Source organism: Rhinichthys klamathensis, unplaced genomic scaffold (genome assembly GCF_029890125.1).
Source record: "Rhinichthys klamathensis goyatoka isolate OS25496 unplaced genomic scaffold, OSU_Roscu_1.1 h1tg000313l_1, whole genome shotgun sequence".
In the NCBI taxonomy this organism is placed as follows: Eukaryota; Metazoa; Chordata; class Actinopteri; order Cypriniformes; family Leuciscidae; genus Rhinichthys; species Rhinichthys klamathensis.
Window position 1 is genome coordinate 92,653 of NW_026606831.1, and position 18,123 is coordinate 110,775.

General features: G+C 37.2%; 1 pseudogene; it reads left to right on the top strand.

Annotated features, from left to right (window-relative positions):
• The first annotated feature begins 1,106 nt into the window (after positions 1 to 1,106).
• On the top strand, positions 1,107 to 1,223 carry LOC130104624 (5S ribosomal RNA; annotated as a pseudogene).
• Positions 1,224 to 18,123: the final 16,900 nt, after the last annotated feature.

Here is an 18,123-nt window from a genome sequence, read left to right on the forward strand (position 1 = left end):
AAATATTTGAAACTGGTATCAAATGCACTGAAACATTTCAGTAAGCATTCCTATTTAGAAAAAAATCATAAAACAATAACTGCTCGTGGCAGGTGCGCCTGGGCTCGCTAGCATGTTAGCTTAGCACACCATCAATACACGACCATTTATGAGATTAAAATTATGTTTGTGCTCCAAACTTACTATATAACGCAAGTCTAGTGTTTTAAATAATCTTCTGTGATCTAACTTGGCTTCATATTAAAAAAAAATCCGACAGAATATGTATTATTTAGTGTTCTGAACGATGATGAAATCTATATCGATTAGCATTACATTATAAATATAATCTATTATTATGAAATACCTGGCATGGCTTGAAGAACACAGGTAACTCAAATATCATTGCAATCATGTTTATTGTTTTCAAAACATCTTTATCTGCATGTTACAGCGATCTCTGTCAGCTACTTTCTGTATCACTCAGTGACGTCCTGGAATGTCACATGACTATGGGTCTTCTTCTTCATGATCCATATATGGACTTTTATTGGACACATATAGCGCCCCCATGCCATTGGTATGAATGGAAAACACAGCACATCTCAGTAAGAAGCGATCATAACTTACATCGACGCATTTGGGTATAAATTCAATAAATATTATTCCTGTCTATAGAAATATGATGTGAATCTATGAGAATATATCAATATTTCTCCACATCTGCACATTGTTGAGCTAAAAGCCCTCAGGGACGTTGTTTTGTGAATCGCTGTCATGACGACAGCACGGAGTGTTTTTTATGAATGGACCAGCTGACGCTCATAATTCATATTAAAGGTATCGACTCATTGTTTTCATTTCATAACTCCTGACACAAATTAAGACATAACTGTCACTATAAGTTTCTCAGAATACAATAGTGGTCAAATACTGAATCTTGAGGCTTATATCTTTTTAATGATGTATAGTTTGTCAAGGTATAACATTAAATCTGATAGTATATTTGAACTAAATAAAAAAAAAAACGCTTCAGTGCGCCGACGCTCTGGAGACGGTTAAGAGGTTAATACACTGCATGTTTTGCTAACTATTCCTCATATTTTGGTTGCTATTCCTCATATGGAGCCAGCAGCCATATCACCCTGTAGCCCAAGACTGGTTGCCCACTGAAGCTAAGCAGGGCTGAGCCTGGTTAGTACCTGGATGGGAGACCTCCTGGGAAAACCAGGTTGCTGCTGGAAGAGGTGTTAGTGAGGCCAGCAGGGGGCGCTCACCCTGTGGTCTGTGTGGGTCCTAACGCCCCAGTATAGTGACGGGGACACTATACTATCAAAGAGCACCGTCCTTCGGATGAGACGTTAAACCAAGGTCCTGACTCTCTGTGGTCATTAAAAATCCCAGGATGTCTTTCGAAAGAGTAGGGGTGTAACCCCGGCATCCTGACCAAATTTGCCCAGTGGCCTCTGTCCATCATGGCCTCCTAATCATCCCCATATATATATACACTGATTGGCTTCATCACTCTGTCTCCTCTCCACCAGTAAGCTGGTGTGTGGTGAGCGTTCTGGCGCAATATGGCTGCCGTCGCATCATCCAAGTGGATGCTGCACATTGGTGGTGGTTGATTAGATTCCCCCTTCCATGTGAAGCGCTTTGAGTGCCTAGAAAAGCGCTATATAAATGTAATGAATTATTATTATTATTATATTTCTTTTACTGATCTAAACTTACAAATGCGCTTCCAGAGTTTTCATTTACGCTTCTGAAGTTTTCGTTTGCTTCTGAAGTTTTCATTTACGCTTCTGAAGTTTTCGTTTGCTTCTGAAGTTTTCATTTACGCTTCTGAAGTTTTCGTTTGCTTCTGAAGTTTTCATTTACGCTTCTGAAGTTTTCGTTTGCTTCTGAAGTTTTCATTTACGCTTCTGAAGTTTTCGTTTGCTTCTGAAGTTTTCATTTACGCTTCTGAAGTTTTCGTTTACGCTCCCTGAGTTTTCGTTCGCTGTTCTGACACAATTCTCTCGTGGGGGCAGGGCTAGTGGCAGTGTGTTCTTATTGGCTACTGAGTTTTTGATTGACAGCTTCTTGACCTGGAAGTGAAGACGTCAGTGTTGTGTTTTTTTTGTGTGGATGTGAGCGTCTGTAAGCGCAGCTTTCTATTTAATTTTAGTGATATTAAGTTATGTTTGTTTTTGAATTTTATCTGTATTTACCTGCTGCTGCTACTACTTTGTCAACAGAAACTTTTAGGAGCGCAAGAGATCTCTTCAGTCTATTTAGGTGTAATTGTACATCAAAGTAAGCCTACTGTATATGCCTACTTAAAATATTGTGTCCAATGTTTTAGGAGAATATTTGTTTATTCCTGATGATTCTTTTGCATGTTAGGCTCTGATTAGGTTGTGCTATTACAATTTCAGGAGAATGGCCTACTAGTATACGTGTGTGATATATTCAGCCGTCAAGAAAGTTTCACTTCAACCAGGTAATCAAGGTTGGCAACCATGGCCATCAAATTTCTCATTGTTACCATATGCATTTGCACCATCAAAATGTATGATCACTTAAATAAGAGGAATTTAAACTATGAAAATTACAATCGTGGCTTGCTGTCAGATGATACAAACCTCAAAGGGCATTTCATTACATATTTCACACAAATAATATTTTTGTTGCCATTTTTTTAATCATGCTGATAATTTTATTTATTTCATTTAGTTAATATTATCTTCTAACATTTAAAATTGTAAATATATTTGAACAATCATCAACAGGTTCAATTATGACTTATAAAATCAGTTAAATGAATTTAAATTAAAAATCAAATAAATTTACATTCTTTATTGTCACTACAGCATATACACAAGGATCAAAGTGAAAGTCTTGGATGCGATTATGTTGTGACAGGAAAGACCAGAAGCCACAAAACATTAACTGCATACTATACATGTAATGCACAGTATTCTCATAATATACATACAAAATGCATAATTACAAAGATTTTTAAGGAAATAATCCATCTCTGTGAGTCCATATTAAACAAGTGGATTGTAACCCATGTATGACAGTTGGTCGGAAGTGATTTTTAATAGTTAAAACAGTTTACAGCATTAGTATTTTTCTTATCCTATTGTTTCACTTCAGAAGGCATTGATTCATCCACTGAGGTCGCATGGACATCACGCTCACTGTGTGTGGTTTTTAAAGCATCTTTAGGACTCGCAGAGATGGATTACTTTCCTTAAAATCTTAATTCGTACTTATCTGTAGAAAGAAAGTAAAATGCATCTGGGACAGCATGAGGGTGAGTAAAATAAGTGAGAATTTTATTTTTGGGTGAACCATCCCATTCATATGCTGTTGGTATGCTAATCCATGATCAGCATAGACTAATAAGGATAAACTGCAACCTCTTGTGTACTTGTAAACTGTGTTTGTTTTAATCTAGAGCTCCAAAGAAATTAAAATATTTGCTATTTTATAATATTAAAATAAAATACATCAGGTGTCTGAAGATCAGGATCCCAGTCATTCAAAGGTGATATGTCTGAACAAAGTAACATTATTGTCTGGTGGAGACTGTGGATCTCTGGTATTATCACTCCATCCTCTGTGTCAGCATCAGAATTGTGTTTATGGAAAAGTTGCTCAACTCCCTGGAAAATGAGAAAGGAAATGTATTATAATCTAACAATACAAACTGCTTTGAACTCCCACATGCTGTAACAAGTTGCAGACTTAAAATAAATATTTCAAACAAATTATATAAATGTTTTAAGGGATTTTACAGTACTAAATATTTACCTCCGAGTCATGCACCATTTATCATCTGTAATACTGTTGTGTAACCAGTAGATGGCTGTATAGCCCTATAAACATTTATCCATGGCTGTGTATTCCCTAGTTGCTGGATGTTTTCAGTCACAATTACTTGGATATATTAGGTTTTGCATTTGGACATATAGTTATTATTAAAGACTATTAAAAAATCAACATTTTTCTCCGAAAAGTTTTTTTTTTTTTTTTGCATTATTATTGCTCAAATATGGACACAGAAAAAGCATTTTGTTGCATTTTGCAGAATAAATATTGCGCCCAGGGTGATACTTCAAAATAATTGAGTGTTTACATATTATGAATAGAGACGTGGAATGTGGTCAAGTCCTGTCTCTCCTCTTTTAAAAACTCTGCATCGCAAATTAATCAGCAATTGGCTTTACATTGCCAAAGTTGAATCGGGCAGTGATTGACAGCGCTCTGGTCCAATGGCATCGGTCATTGTCTGATACAGTACTTTTTGTACTGTAGGCTACAGTAGTACTCTAGCCCAATGTTGTTTGGGGTGGCAGGGGGGAAATATGATCTAATCGAAGACTGTAATGTAACTGTATGTAACGTTAGATAAACAAGTCATGTAATGATTGGGCTAACTTACCAATTAAATCAAGACGACACTGCTGTATAATGTATAATCTATCCAAAACTAGTCAACGAAATGTTGTCATTACAGACACTATTCTTTATCGCGATTAGAACAAATCTCAGTAGGCTATAGCAATATAGTTTGGATGTGTTCATGTAAAAATAACGTTTACTAATGTAGGAGCGAGAGTGAATGAACGCACAGATGCAATGTACAGCTGTACACTCTAAACAAAAATGGTGCTAAATAGCACTAAAAGTGGTTCATTGGCTTGTAATCATAGGGGAACCACTTTGTCAAATGGTGCTATGTAGAACCTTGAGAGGTGCCATAGAGCACCTTAACCACCCCAGAGAACCACTGAGGAACCGCTGAAGAACCAAATTGGGCTTAACAGGTTCTTCAAATGGTAGTGGTGCTATTTAGCACCATGACCACCGCAAAGAACCCCTGAAGAACCGCTGAAGAACCATTTTTTTTAGAGTGTAGTAAACAACATTGCGCACGCGTCTGTGCCATTCATTCATTCACACACAGACACGCAATTCATATTTAAACAGTCTTTGTGGAGTTTACAGACACTATTCAATAACGCGATTAGAACAAAGCACTTAAGAATAAATGACTTACTACATCAGCTGAATCCGTGCTCCTCGAAATGAAACTACCAGCACTTATGAGGTAACTTTTCCAGGATTATTACGATAGTATTCCTCACAGCGCAGCAAGACGAGGTAAAGTACAAGATTCTTATTAAACTGGATGTTTTATCCAGCTGATGTGGGCGTTGGCATGGCTTGCCTCAACATTTGCGTTTGAATAGCGCGCTATCAGTGGGCGTGGTCACATTAACACGTCATACGCTATAATTAGCTGAAAGGAAAAATACTGACATCTCTCTCTTTTCATACAGATTACATAAACTGAGAATAGTTGTTTTTTATATAACTTAATTAATCATTCAATCATTTAAAAGAAGAGAATTTCAGCTTCATAACGAAAAATCTCTCATGTCTCTGTGACAAGTATTCACTGAGTTACAGTTCATTTTCGAACGCGTTTCAGAATAGACTTCACTTACAGAGAGAAGGCAAAATTCACATCATGTTTATTTTTCTTTATTTGACAAAAAGCAGAACACTTTGTTTTTATTGTGAGTATACACAAAAGAAATAGACACTTAACAGGATCTAATGATGCACAACACTTATTTGTAAGATCAAAATCAACAGAGTAATTTGAGTCTCTTTTGCACTGATAAGGAAAAAAGTGAGCTCGTCGCGGCGGCTCGATAGCCAACCTCAGAGGGTTAAGCTCAAGTGTTCAAAAGGGCATAAGGAAACCAATGTCCTTCAGAAAGATCTCTTCAATATAACGGATAAAATAGTGTTTAGTAAACTTAAACTTGCACTGTACGTGCTGGTTTCGGCCTCATCACCGGCTGCAGTCATGTCCTCATCTCATATATGAAACACCTGCGATTCACAACTACCTGCTAAAGCACTCCCATTCGTGTAAAGTAGCCTTGTTGACAAGTTTGGTTGAGTTAGGGCAAAACACTCAAGCTATAGTTCCTTCAGTGTCCTGTAGATGGCGATATCGCTTTCAAATAAACTACTGCAAGAAAAGTTAGGTGCCTGGCAGGATTTGATGAGCAATTGCGTTACTCATCACATATGTAAAGAGTACATATTCTTATTTAAAAATGTAGTCAAGTAGGGAGTAATAGTTGCTAATATACTTAATACTGATTCAAAGTACAAAGTAGCCAAAAAGCTACTTAAGTACAGTAACTAATTACATTTACTTTACACCACTGTCATTGATTAATGTCACGGAGACTGTAAAGGTTTGTGCACAGTGTTCGCATCTCATAATGAACCTTTAGAAGAGTATTTTTTGTTTATGCCTTTCTCTAATTGTTTACAATGATGATGAACTCTCTCTCTCTCTCTCTCTCTCTCTCTCTCTCTCTCTCTCTCTCTCTCTCTCTCTCTCTCTCTCTCTCTCTCTCTCTCTCTCTCACTCTCTCTCTCTCTCTCTCTCTCTCTCTCTCTCTCTCTCTCTCTCTCAACCTGAGAAAAACATTTCCCTATTTGGTTAGAGAGTGTTGAGCTTGTGTTAGCGAACACTGTCTGAGGAAATGCCATGGAGTTAGTGTAGCCTAATGTGAGAACTCAAATGGACTAGTAAACAGCACTGTTGCCTTTCAGCAGTCCTTGAGTTAAGTTATTGATAATGTTGTTATCTTTAAGCAGTATCTGCAGTATGCGAGTGTGCAGCAGTGTAACTGCATCAGCAGAAACATTTCAAGCTTGCACATTCACATTGTTGCTGCAGATCTATATAGAAATGCAGAAAGTGATTTCTAGGTTAAAATGGTTAGCAGTAAAAATACATTGAGAATTGTTACAATTTTGATCATTGTGGAATCTAATTTCATGAGAAGCAACTATGCAAGAACAGTTTTGGTGCTTAGAATATTTTTTTACCAGAAAATAAAATGAAATGAAATGCACTGAAACCTAAACTTCTATATCAACACAAAATGTTTCAATATAGGCTGTGCTGTAGGCATGACATCAAAACCTGGAAGACTAATTCACTAGTGGTCCGCTTAAGATTATTCTAGATTTTACTAGCTTTCCTGGGTTTTTATAAAGGTTTTTTTTTGTAAGTAAAACAAGGTCTGTGGTAAACAAACCAACAATACTTGGATGTTTTGCTCTACAACGTAAAATACTCTATGAAATCTTGAATTTTGAAGCTGTTATGCCGGTTTTAAAGGCAAGGGTTAAGCCTAGTCCCAGACTAACATGCATGTTGGAGCTCTCTTAACAGAAAGCAACACTGACAGATCTCAACTTGAGAACCTTTTTTTTGAAGCCCAAAAAAGCACATCCATCCATCATAAAAGTAATCCATACGGCTCTAGGGGGTTGATGAAGGCCTTCTGCTGTGAGGTGATGCGTTTTAAAATCCATATTTATAACTTTATAAACTATAATCACTGGCTTCCGGTAACTGCCGTACGAGAGTCTTGTTCCGGTGGAAGAGTGACCTCTGACCCGATGCATGACGTAATGACGAACACGGAAGCGCAGAGGATAGAGCAAAACAAAACACCAGTCACGAATTAGAAGACTTAAAGGAGAATTTTTAAAGAGAAATGTCGGAGGAGTTTGAGTTTGTTGTCCAGCCCTAATTGTTTAAACAGCGAGAGGCGGGTAAATTATGGGATAATTTTCATTTTGGGGTGAACTAACCCTTTAACCCCTTAACCCAAACCCCCCATTTTGGCAAGTGGGGCATAAATGACATACTCAAAATAAAAAGGTTGTTGCTCATAAGTCATTCTGGATATCTGAATAGACACATAACCAACATATATTTAGAAAGCCAACACTTGAGAGTTTACAGTTCAAGACTCAGAATTACTTAGACTGTTATTAATATGGGGAAATACACTCACCTAAAGGATTATTAGGAACACCATACTAATATTGTGTTTGACCCCCTTTCGCCTTCAGAAATGCCTTAATTCTACGTGGCATCGATTCAACAAGGTGCTGAAAGCATTCTTTAGAAATGTTGGCCCATGTTGATAGGATAGCATCTTGCAGTTGATGGAGATTTGTGGGATGCACATCCAGGGCACGAAGCTCCCGTTCCACCACATCCCAAAGATGCTCTATTAGGTTGAGATCTGGTGACTGTGGGGGCCATTTTAGTACAGTGAACTCATTGTCATGTTCAAGAAACCAATTTGAAATGATTCGATCATTATCCTGCTGGAAGTAGCCATCAGAGGATGGGTACATGGTGGCCATAAAGGGATGGACATGGTCAGAAACAATGCTCAGGTAGGCCGTGGCATTTAAACGATGCCCAATTGGCACTAAGGGGCCTAAAGTGTGCCAAGAAAACATCACCCACACCATTACACCACCACCACCAGCCTGCACAGTGGTAACAAGGCATAATGGATCCATGTTCTCATTCTGTTTACGCCAAATTCTGACTCTACCATCTGAATGTCTCAACAGAAATCGAGACTCATCAGACCAGGCAACATTTTTCCAGTCTTCAACTGTCCAATTTTGGTGAGCTCTTGCAAATTGTAGCCTCTTTTTCCTATTTGTAGTGGAGATGAGTGGTACCCGGTGGGGTCTTCTGCTGTTGTAGCCCATCCGCCTCAAGGTTGTGCGTGTTGTGGCTTCACAAATGCTTTGCTGCATACCTCGGTTGTAACGAGTGGTTATTTCAGTCAAAGTTGCTCTTCTATCAGCTTGAATGAGTCGGCCCATTCTCCTCTGACCTCTGGCATCAACAAGGCATTTTCGCCCACAGGACTGCCGCATACTGGATGTTTTTCCCTTTTCACACCATTCTTTGTAAACCCTAGAAATGGTTGTGCGTGAAAATACCAGTAACTGAGCAGATTGTGAAATACTCAGACCGGCCGTCTGGCACCAACAACCATGCCACGCTCAAAATTGCTTAAATCACCGTTCTTTCCCATTCTGACATGTGTATATGCCCAAGCATAAAAAAATACAACTTTTAAGAATTTTTTTAATGTTAAAAAATATTATGTGGATGTGGTTTAACAACTTATAACCACAATTAAAGTGTAGCCATAATTGTGTTCATGCTTAATTTCAAATCTGAGGATATCTTTAAAACGATGCATTTTATGACACATTTTATACTATGTGTGTTTTTACAGAAGGATAATAAAAATGCAAATGAAATTATTTATGGCCCCTATAACTCCCCAGAACTGCCCATTCACGACTCTATATTTCTCTCTCTATACCTTTCACACCTCTGCCAGTATGACACTTAATCTTCATTATTCTTTTGTTTTTATTCAGCCATTATTAGCCTTTATTCTGGCATTACTCAGGGATGTGATTAGAGATTAATCCGGAATTCCGGTTATTTCAGCCTAAAATCATGACCCACGTGAATCATGCAGATCAGTAATAAAAATAAAATCGGGGGTGGTGGGGGGTGTTTGGAAGTTTTGGGAAAGTCATTGTAATTTGTTTCAAAATATTTATATAATAGAATATGTTTAAGTGATAATATTAGTTAAACAAACTACAATACTTAACGTTCATTCGATCCATCCGACTGGCATTTCCATCAGATTTCGTTTTGCAGCGTTGAGCATTTTAACCAATCGCACACGTTTCCGTTGAGTTTATGAGCGTGATGACCAATCAGAGGCGTTCAGATTAGTCATCGCTGAAACCACTAGTTTTGTTCAGTGCGCTGGCTGAATTCTTCTGACTTCCATCATGAACAACAAAGTGCAGATTCGATGTAAGAGATTCATGTCGCACGTGTCTGTGATTTTTAACGGGAGTTTTGTGCGTGCTTAAACTCGCGCTAGACCCAAGTAATGGACAGCCTCACGATCGTTCCTGGCTATGAGGTGCCCCTAGGGACATTATTCAGAATTACCTTGCATATACATGTACTTTTCCTCTCACATACACATATAAAACCAAATTCATTCACATACTATAATGAAATGCTCAAACACATACAAGTGAAATGCTTTGACAACCACAACTGAAACGCTCTCATACATACAACTGAAAATATTACGCTCACACACACAACTGAAACGCTCACACACACACAACTGAAATGCTCTCATACATACAACTGAAAATATTATGCTCACACACATAACTGAAACACTCACACACACACAACTGAAATGCTCACACACATACAAGTGAAATGCTTTTACAAACACAACTGAAACGCTCTCATACATACAACTGAAAATATTACGCTCACACTCACAACTGAAATGCTCACACACATACAAGTGAAATGCTTTTACAAACACAACTGAAACGCTCACACACACACAACTGAAATGCTCACACACATACAAGTGAAATGCTCTCACACACACAAGTGAAATGCTCACACACATACAAGTGAAATGCTCACACACACACACAAGTGAAATGCTCAAACACATACAAGTGAAATGCTCTCACACACACACAAGTGAAATGCTCAAACACATACAAGTGAAATGCTTTTACAAACATAACTGAAACGCTCTCACTCACACAACTGAAAATCATTTCAGTATGTTGGATGAAAGCATTTCAGTTGAAACGGAAGCACATTTCAGTTGAAACGGAAGGTGGTTAGAGTCCCCGCCCACTCCAGCAGGGTTGCCAGATGCCAAAGTTTTCCATCACAAAACCTCGCCAAAAACTGCGAGAATGCACAAAAAACGAGAATGCACCAAATTTGTTCTGGCTTGTTTCTCGTTTAAACACAGTGAAATCATTAACAAGCTTCAAAATTACCCATGGTCCGTGTACTTTTGCGTCCATTCGTTTTCCCCTTTTTAACCCGTAATTGAAAAACGAAAAATGGTTGTTGTAGGCCCTATTTTTAAAACGCAAAGTTGAACACCAAATTTTGAATTTGAATTGTATACACCACAGGGCTCGACATTAAGGCTTGTCCGGGACAAGTGGATTTTTTGTAGGACAAGTAGAGGAGAAAATTAGTTGTCCGACCGGACAAGTTATATTTCAAACAAAATAAAATGCCATGTTACTTCACGTTATGTGCCACTCGTTACGTCTATTTTACAGATTTAATTTTACCGATTTGAAACGAACACATTTTTTCGCGCTGCCTGTGAATGTCCTGAATGTGACTCACAGAAAGACGCGCGCCAGTATAATGCGCATGCACAGACCGCGCGCCAGAAGTTCTCTTTCGCGCTTGAACGAACATCAACAACACACACAATTAAGCCAAAATGTCATTTGTCGAGTATCTTCATAACATAAGAACAGTCTTATGATGGACATAAAGAGTTGTGACTCGTGAGAGAATGAGGCGCGTGTGATATCCGCATCTCTGTCCACAGCGGCTGCTCTTAAAGGGCCAGCTACCAATAAAGCGTTCTGTCAGTAAAGTTACTGAAAGAACAAAGGGAACAGAGAAAATTACTCACTGCTCTTGACTAAAGAACTTGTGTAGCTTCAATAAGTAGTAGTCTATATAATTTATAATTTATGCAGCCCAGACTGTTTTATAACTTTATTCAACTTCTGTATATGTCCTACCTGTTAGACAGTTAATTTTTATCCAGACATCAATGGCTTATTGATCATTATAGGTGTTATCAATCATTTAGTTGTTATTGCTAATTTCAGAATTATCACTAATCTGTGTGTGCATTTGGTTTAGAACCAAACAAGTTGACTCATGAAACCATTTGTTTATTATCGCAATCGCATATCACAACCGCAATATTGAACTCAATAATCGCAATATGACATTTTCCCCAAATCGTGCAGCCCTAGATAAAATTATAAATCTTTACCCGGACAAGTGACTTTTCTGCATGGACAAGAGAAACATAAATTTATTTGTCCGAAGGACAAGTGCCTCAAAAAGTTAATGTCAAGCCCTGCACCAAATGCTACGCAAAAAAAATAAATGTTGAAGTATTTTCCGATTTTTGTATGTGACTTTTTGCCCCTTTATTAAACATTTAAAATATTCACAAATTAATATGCAAAAAATTGATTTTACTGGTTTTCTAACTAAGGCCAAACCAGGAAATGATATTTTTCCCGCAGTGCTGAATGAAAAGAGCCATAGCCTACTCTCTAACCATACAGAGAGGTGATTTAGGCTATAGGTGATCTGAAAAAATAACGAGGCTATACCTCCATCTCCGCTGTAAGGATGGGCCTTTAGAGAGAAATTCATATGGATTACATTATCAGACGGTATTTGCTTTCGATTCGAATTTGTTCTTTAAAAGTGGACATTTCAAGCTTTAGCCTACATACATAGGCTATATTTTGTTTCAGTTCATTTTTGAGACACGATCACGGAGACCATGAAAGCTCGCCTGATTGTTTTATTTTATTTTACAAAAGCACAACGTTTTCTTGTTATTGTGAGTTTACACAAATAAAAGTAGTTGCGAATGATGTATTATTATTTTCTGTATGACCAGAAATTATAGAGTATTTTAAGTTGTTTCCACTGCTGATAGGAAAACGCAAGTGTTCGCGCCTCCGTGCCATGCAGTGCGCGCTCCACACTCGCACAAACCTTTGGATAAGCGTCACAATCTTTTGTTTATTTGTGATAATCTTAGCCCTGTATTATTATTGTCTAACCTGTATTATGACTGACATTTGACGAATGCTTTGTTCCTTTTTTGGATAAAACCGTCTTCTAGCCTAAATGTAGGATAATAATAATAATAGCCTAATAATAATGGCAATTATTATTTGCGGTTATAACTATAAATTAGTTCACTTAAGACAGTAATTATGTTTCTCATAAAATAATTTATTAATGTTTTATTTTTTATATAACCTGATATTTTACAGTTTTTGAAATGTTTTTGTTTTATGTTTATTTTTTATATGTGAAGTCTTTTCTTTTTATTATTATTATATTATACTGAGCTTTTTCCTCCCCCCCCCCCAAAAAATGACTTTAAAGATGTAAATGTTTTTTTTTAGAAAATTCAAGAAATTACCAATTATCAAATGTCAGTCATAATACAGGTTAGACAATAATAATACAGGGCTAAGATTATCACAAATAAACACAAGATTGTGACGCTTATCCAAAGGTTTGTGCGAGTGTGGAGCGCGCACTGCATGGCACGGAGGCGCGAACACTTGCGTTTTCCTATCAGCAGTGGAAACAACTTAAAATACTCTATAATTTCTGGTCATACAGAAAATAATCATACATCATTCGCAACAACTTTTATTTGTGTAAACTCACAATAACAAGAAAACGTTGTGCTTTTGTAAAATAAAATAAAACAATCAGGCGAGCTTTCATGGTCTCCGTGATCGCGTCTCAAAAATGAACTGAAACAAAATATAGCCTATGTATGTAGGCTAAAGCTTGAAATGTCCACTTTTAAAGAACCAATTCGAATCGAAAGCAAATACCGTCTGATAATGTAATCCATATGAATTTCTCTCTAAAGGCCCATCCTTACAGCGGAGATGGAGGTATAGCCTCGTTATTTTTTCAGATTATAAATCACCTATTGCCTAAATCACCTCTCTGTATGGTTCGAGAGTAGGCTATGGCTCTTTTCATTCAGCACTGCGGGAAAAATATCATTTCCTGGTTTGGCCTTAGTTAGAAAACCAGTAAAATCAATTTTTTGCATATTAATTTGTGAATATTTTAAATGTTTAATAAAGGGGCAAAAAGTCACATACAAAAATCGGAAAATACTTCAACATTTATTTTTTTGCGTAGCATTTGGTGTATAGGCTACAGTTCAAATTAAAATTTTGGTGTTCAACTTTGCGTTTTAAAAATAGGGCCTACAACAACCATTTTTCGTTTTTCAATTACGGGTTAAAAAGGGGAAAACGAATGGACGCAAAAGTACACGGACCATGGGTAATTTTGAAGCTTGTTAATGATTTCACTGTGTTTAAACGAGAAACAAGCCAAAACAAATTTGGTGCATTCTCGTTTTTTGTGCATTCTCGCAGTTTTTGGCGAGGTTTTGTGATGGAAAACCTTGGCATCTGGCAACCCTGCTGGAGTGGGCGGGGACTCTAACCACCTTCCGTTTCAACTGAAATGTGCTTCCGTTTCAACTGAAATGCTTTCATACAACATACTGAAATGATTTTCAGTTGTGTGAGTGAGAGCGTTTCAGTTATGTTTGTAAAAGCATTTCACTTGTATGTGTGTGAGCATTTCACTTGTGTGTGTGAGAGCATTTCACTTGTATGTGTGTGAGCATTTCAGTTGTGTGTGTGTGAGCGTTTCAGTTGTGTTTGTAAAAGCATTTCACTTGTATGTGTGTGAGCATTTCAGTTGTGTGTGTGTGAGTGTTTCAGTTATGTGTGTGAGCATAATATTTTCAGTTGTATGTATGAGAGCATTTCAGTTGTGTGTGTGTGAGCGTTTCAGTTGTGTGTGTGAGCGTAATATTTTCAGTTGTATGTATGAGAGCGTTTCAGTTGTGGTTGTCAAAGCATTTCACTTGTATGTGTGTGAGCATTTCATTATAGTATGTGAATGAATTTGGTTTTATATGTGTATGTGAGAGGAAAAGTACATGTATATGCAAGGTAATTCTGAATAATGTCCCTAGGGGCACCTCATACCTGGCACTGCGTATCTAGGGCTGCATGATTGTGAATAACGTGTGAGCAAGTGGGGGTGTTAATTGATTGATTGGTTAATGAGTATGCTCCCAATTATTGTGGATTCCTCTCAGGTGTGTTTGTCATGTGTCCATGCCATGTGATGCTCTATTTAAGCTGCACCTGTACCAATAAACGATTGACTGTGTTCTCACTGCAACCTGTGTGAAGCATGTTTATTCTCTGTCTTTAGCCGATATCTAGTCAAGCTCTGTTTAACAGTTCTGATGACGCAAGAGTTGCAAGTATGGCAGCTGAGAAGGCCATTCTTTGTGTTCTTTGTGAAGAATTTTCGGAGCCTGATGAAGTCGGTATAAACGTTTAATACTACAAAATATGCCCGATGTTACAGTTACTGCACTTGCCGCCCAGAACACAAGAGAACATCCCAATCGAGTGAAGAGATTTGTGGAAACTGAAATGGAAGCACATCTTACCTAATTCAGACTAAAACACATCTATTCAGCCTCACATACTGACTTTATTTGTAGTTCATACTGTTTTAATACCCTGTATTTTCTTTCTCATTTTTAGGAAAAGCACTTAATTACCATTGTTTATTTCTATACCAAATGTCACACACTTGCAATGAAGCTAAAAATATAAACAACTACATTATATTTATATCCTATATTTTTACAATAAAACTTACGACAAACATATCTTAAATATCCTCAGTTGTTGCGTATATATAATTTGTAAATTACTTTCCTTGAACCCATTGTGCGAGTTCTCTTTAATACCGTGTGCTTTATATACATGTTGCTGCTGATTGGACTGCAGTTCTGACACACCCACCAAACAAGAGAAAACGCATCTCAAACCCCGTTGCACACCGTTTCCAGGAAACATGACGTTCAACCCGGAAACCGAAGCAAAACGTTGCACACCGTTTTGAACTTGAACGTGCCCCAGGTCTATAGCACGAGTGCATATCGTTAGCCTCATAGCATAATTGCCTAAGTCATATTTCAACGTTTTTGGAAAACACGAAAAAACACAATATTTAGAAATCACATTGTGATTTTTTATTGATATTATAACAGTACATTCAACCAGATGTGTGAACAAGTATACAAAAAGAAAAAGATCCATCACCAATTGCCTCACAAATAAAAGTGACTTAGGCAGAACATGCCATGACTTAGGCATTTTTTCTCTTACATTTAAATGCAAACATAACATAACAAAAGTTGTTTTTCTCTCTTGGATTTCATGTCCACAGTTAACTATGCATGATCCGATGGTTCTGGGGGCGATGCCAAGTGTTGAACAGAAAATATTCTTACACACAGGTAGTTTACATCTATCTGCCTGTTGCAGGTGGTAAAATAGGGACGTTGTTCTCCTTGATGCAACACCGCCTTTCTTCTGTTTTATGGGCACATTTTCAACTAGAGTCTGGATATACAGCTTGCGTGTCTCCCAGGAGGGCATGGACCAGAAATTGTTGAAGATATCGGTTCTCTCCTCTTCAGTCAGTAGTTCACAACTTCGTTTCTCCGACTTTAAGCAGTGCTGTGATGTGCAGGGTGGACCCATGGTCTTTGGTGGTCTCTCCTGTCCCATTGTATTCTTGTAAATCTCCCCCTTAAGACGCTTCTCTATCACCTCTCGCTTCCACTTATCTGGCCTTGGACGTCTATGACGTTGAACAGCAGCGGCTCCTGCATGTCCTTCACTGTGTTGAGCTGTGTCTGTATCACTACCATTATCTGGGCTGTCATCTTTCTCAGGTCTATAGTCCTCATCCAAGACAGTGTCATCGATTTCACTATTTGACTATAAATCAGGATCTGATTCAGCTCTGGAGGCTTTACTGGCTGTTTCCTCTTCTATCTGTTGCCTCATGTCTACGTCATTACCTTCTTTCTCAGGTCTACTCATCTAAATCCTCTAACTCCACTACATTTCCTGACAATAAAGCAGAACATAAAGTGCTGTTGAATATTTGAACACAATTCATATGTTCACTGCAAAAAAAAGGTAACACTTTACAAAAAGGTTAATTTATTAAACATTATGTATTAACTAACATGAACTTGCAATGAGTAATACATTTGTTACAGTATTTATTAATCTTCGTAAATGTTATTTAATAGAAATAAAACTGTTAATTGTTTGTTCATGTTAGTTCACAGTGCATTAACTAATATTAACAAGATTTTAATAAAGTATTACTAAATGTGGAAATTAACATTAACAAAGATGAACAAATGCTGTATAAGTGCAGTTCATTATTAGTTAATGTTAATTAATGTAGTTAACTAATGAACCTTATTGTAAAGTGTTACCCAAAAAAAATTCTAAATCTTACCAAATACTTCTTATGTCTAGTCAAAATGTCTAATTTCTAAATGTCTAATTTCTAAAACAAATCTATTTGCCCTTAAAATAAAAAGTAAATGCTTGAAAAATTACTTCACTTGCCTAAAATGACCTAAATGTCTTTTTATGGTGATGTTCTGACCAGAAATTGCTAGCTACTTATCTTGTAGCAAAAAATGTGTTCAGTTTATAATCCCTTTGATTGACTGGAATTACATTTAGTGTCTAGAAAATTTAAGAAATATGAACTCTTACCAGATAAAACGAATCAAACAGAAGAGCTAATACATCACTTCTGGACATCTGTCTTTCCACGTTTTTTGCCATTTTGTTTGTATCAAAACTGTCTAAGTCAAAGAGATGACTGAGGCAGATAGTGTTTTTGGATCCCAATAAGTGTTGTGATTGGCTAAGGACATTGGCAGAAAGGCAGGATGATGCAGCAGTGGAAGGACAGTAAAATTAGGCAGATATCACAATTTGGCAAAAAAATGACTTAGGCAATTATGCTATGAGGCTAACGATATGTAATACGTAATACGTGCATCTGGTAGGCAAAAAAAGTGCGTATCATTTGTAGCCTATGGCGCTAAATTGCTTATTGGATGCACGTAAAAGGTAATTTATGCGTATAAAGAGCACGCAAAGCTCGATCGGTCACATTCTCTGCTCCTTTTCTGTGTACAGTTTATTCCAGTTAATATAATTTATTCATCATGCTAATAAGATTGTGTAGTCTTCATTTTCTAATGCGTAAAAAGCATTAATATAATCCATAAATGGTTCTTAGGTTGTTTTATCTGTGTAGCCAGAATATGATGTCATGTGCAGTTTACCAAAACACAAAAAACATTTTATGTTGCCTATTCCTATTGTAGAAGTTTGAGTGGAATTTTATTTACTGAATGAGATTGATCGGTATTGGAAACACAGTTGTTTTCTTTACAGAACTACAGAACAGTTATCGCCCTTACATTTTCCCCAAAGATAAGTTAATATGTCCTGTTTTGTATTACTAGAAAGAAATTATAGCTGTTAAATATATTTCCATGTGTGTCACTCATCACAGTTCCTGGTAGTTCATGCAGTAAATGGCTGATTCAGGTGTTTAAAAAGTAAAAAGTGCTTTACGCTCAGTCTTAAAAAATTTACTGCTTTTTTTCACTCGCACAATCACATCCC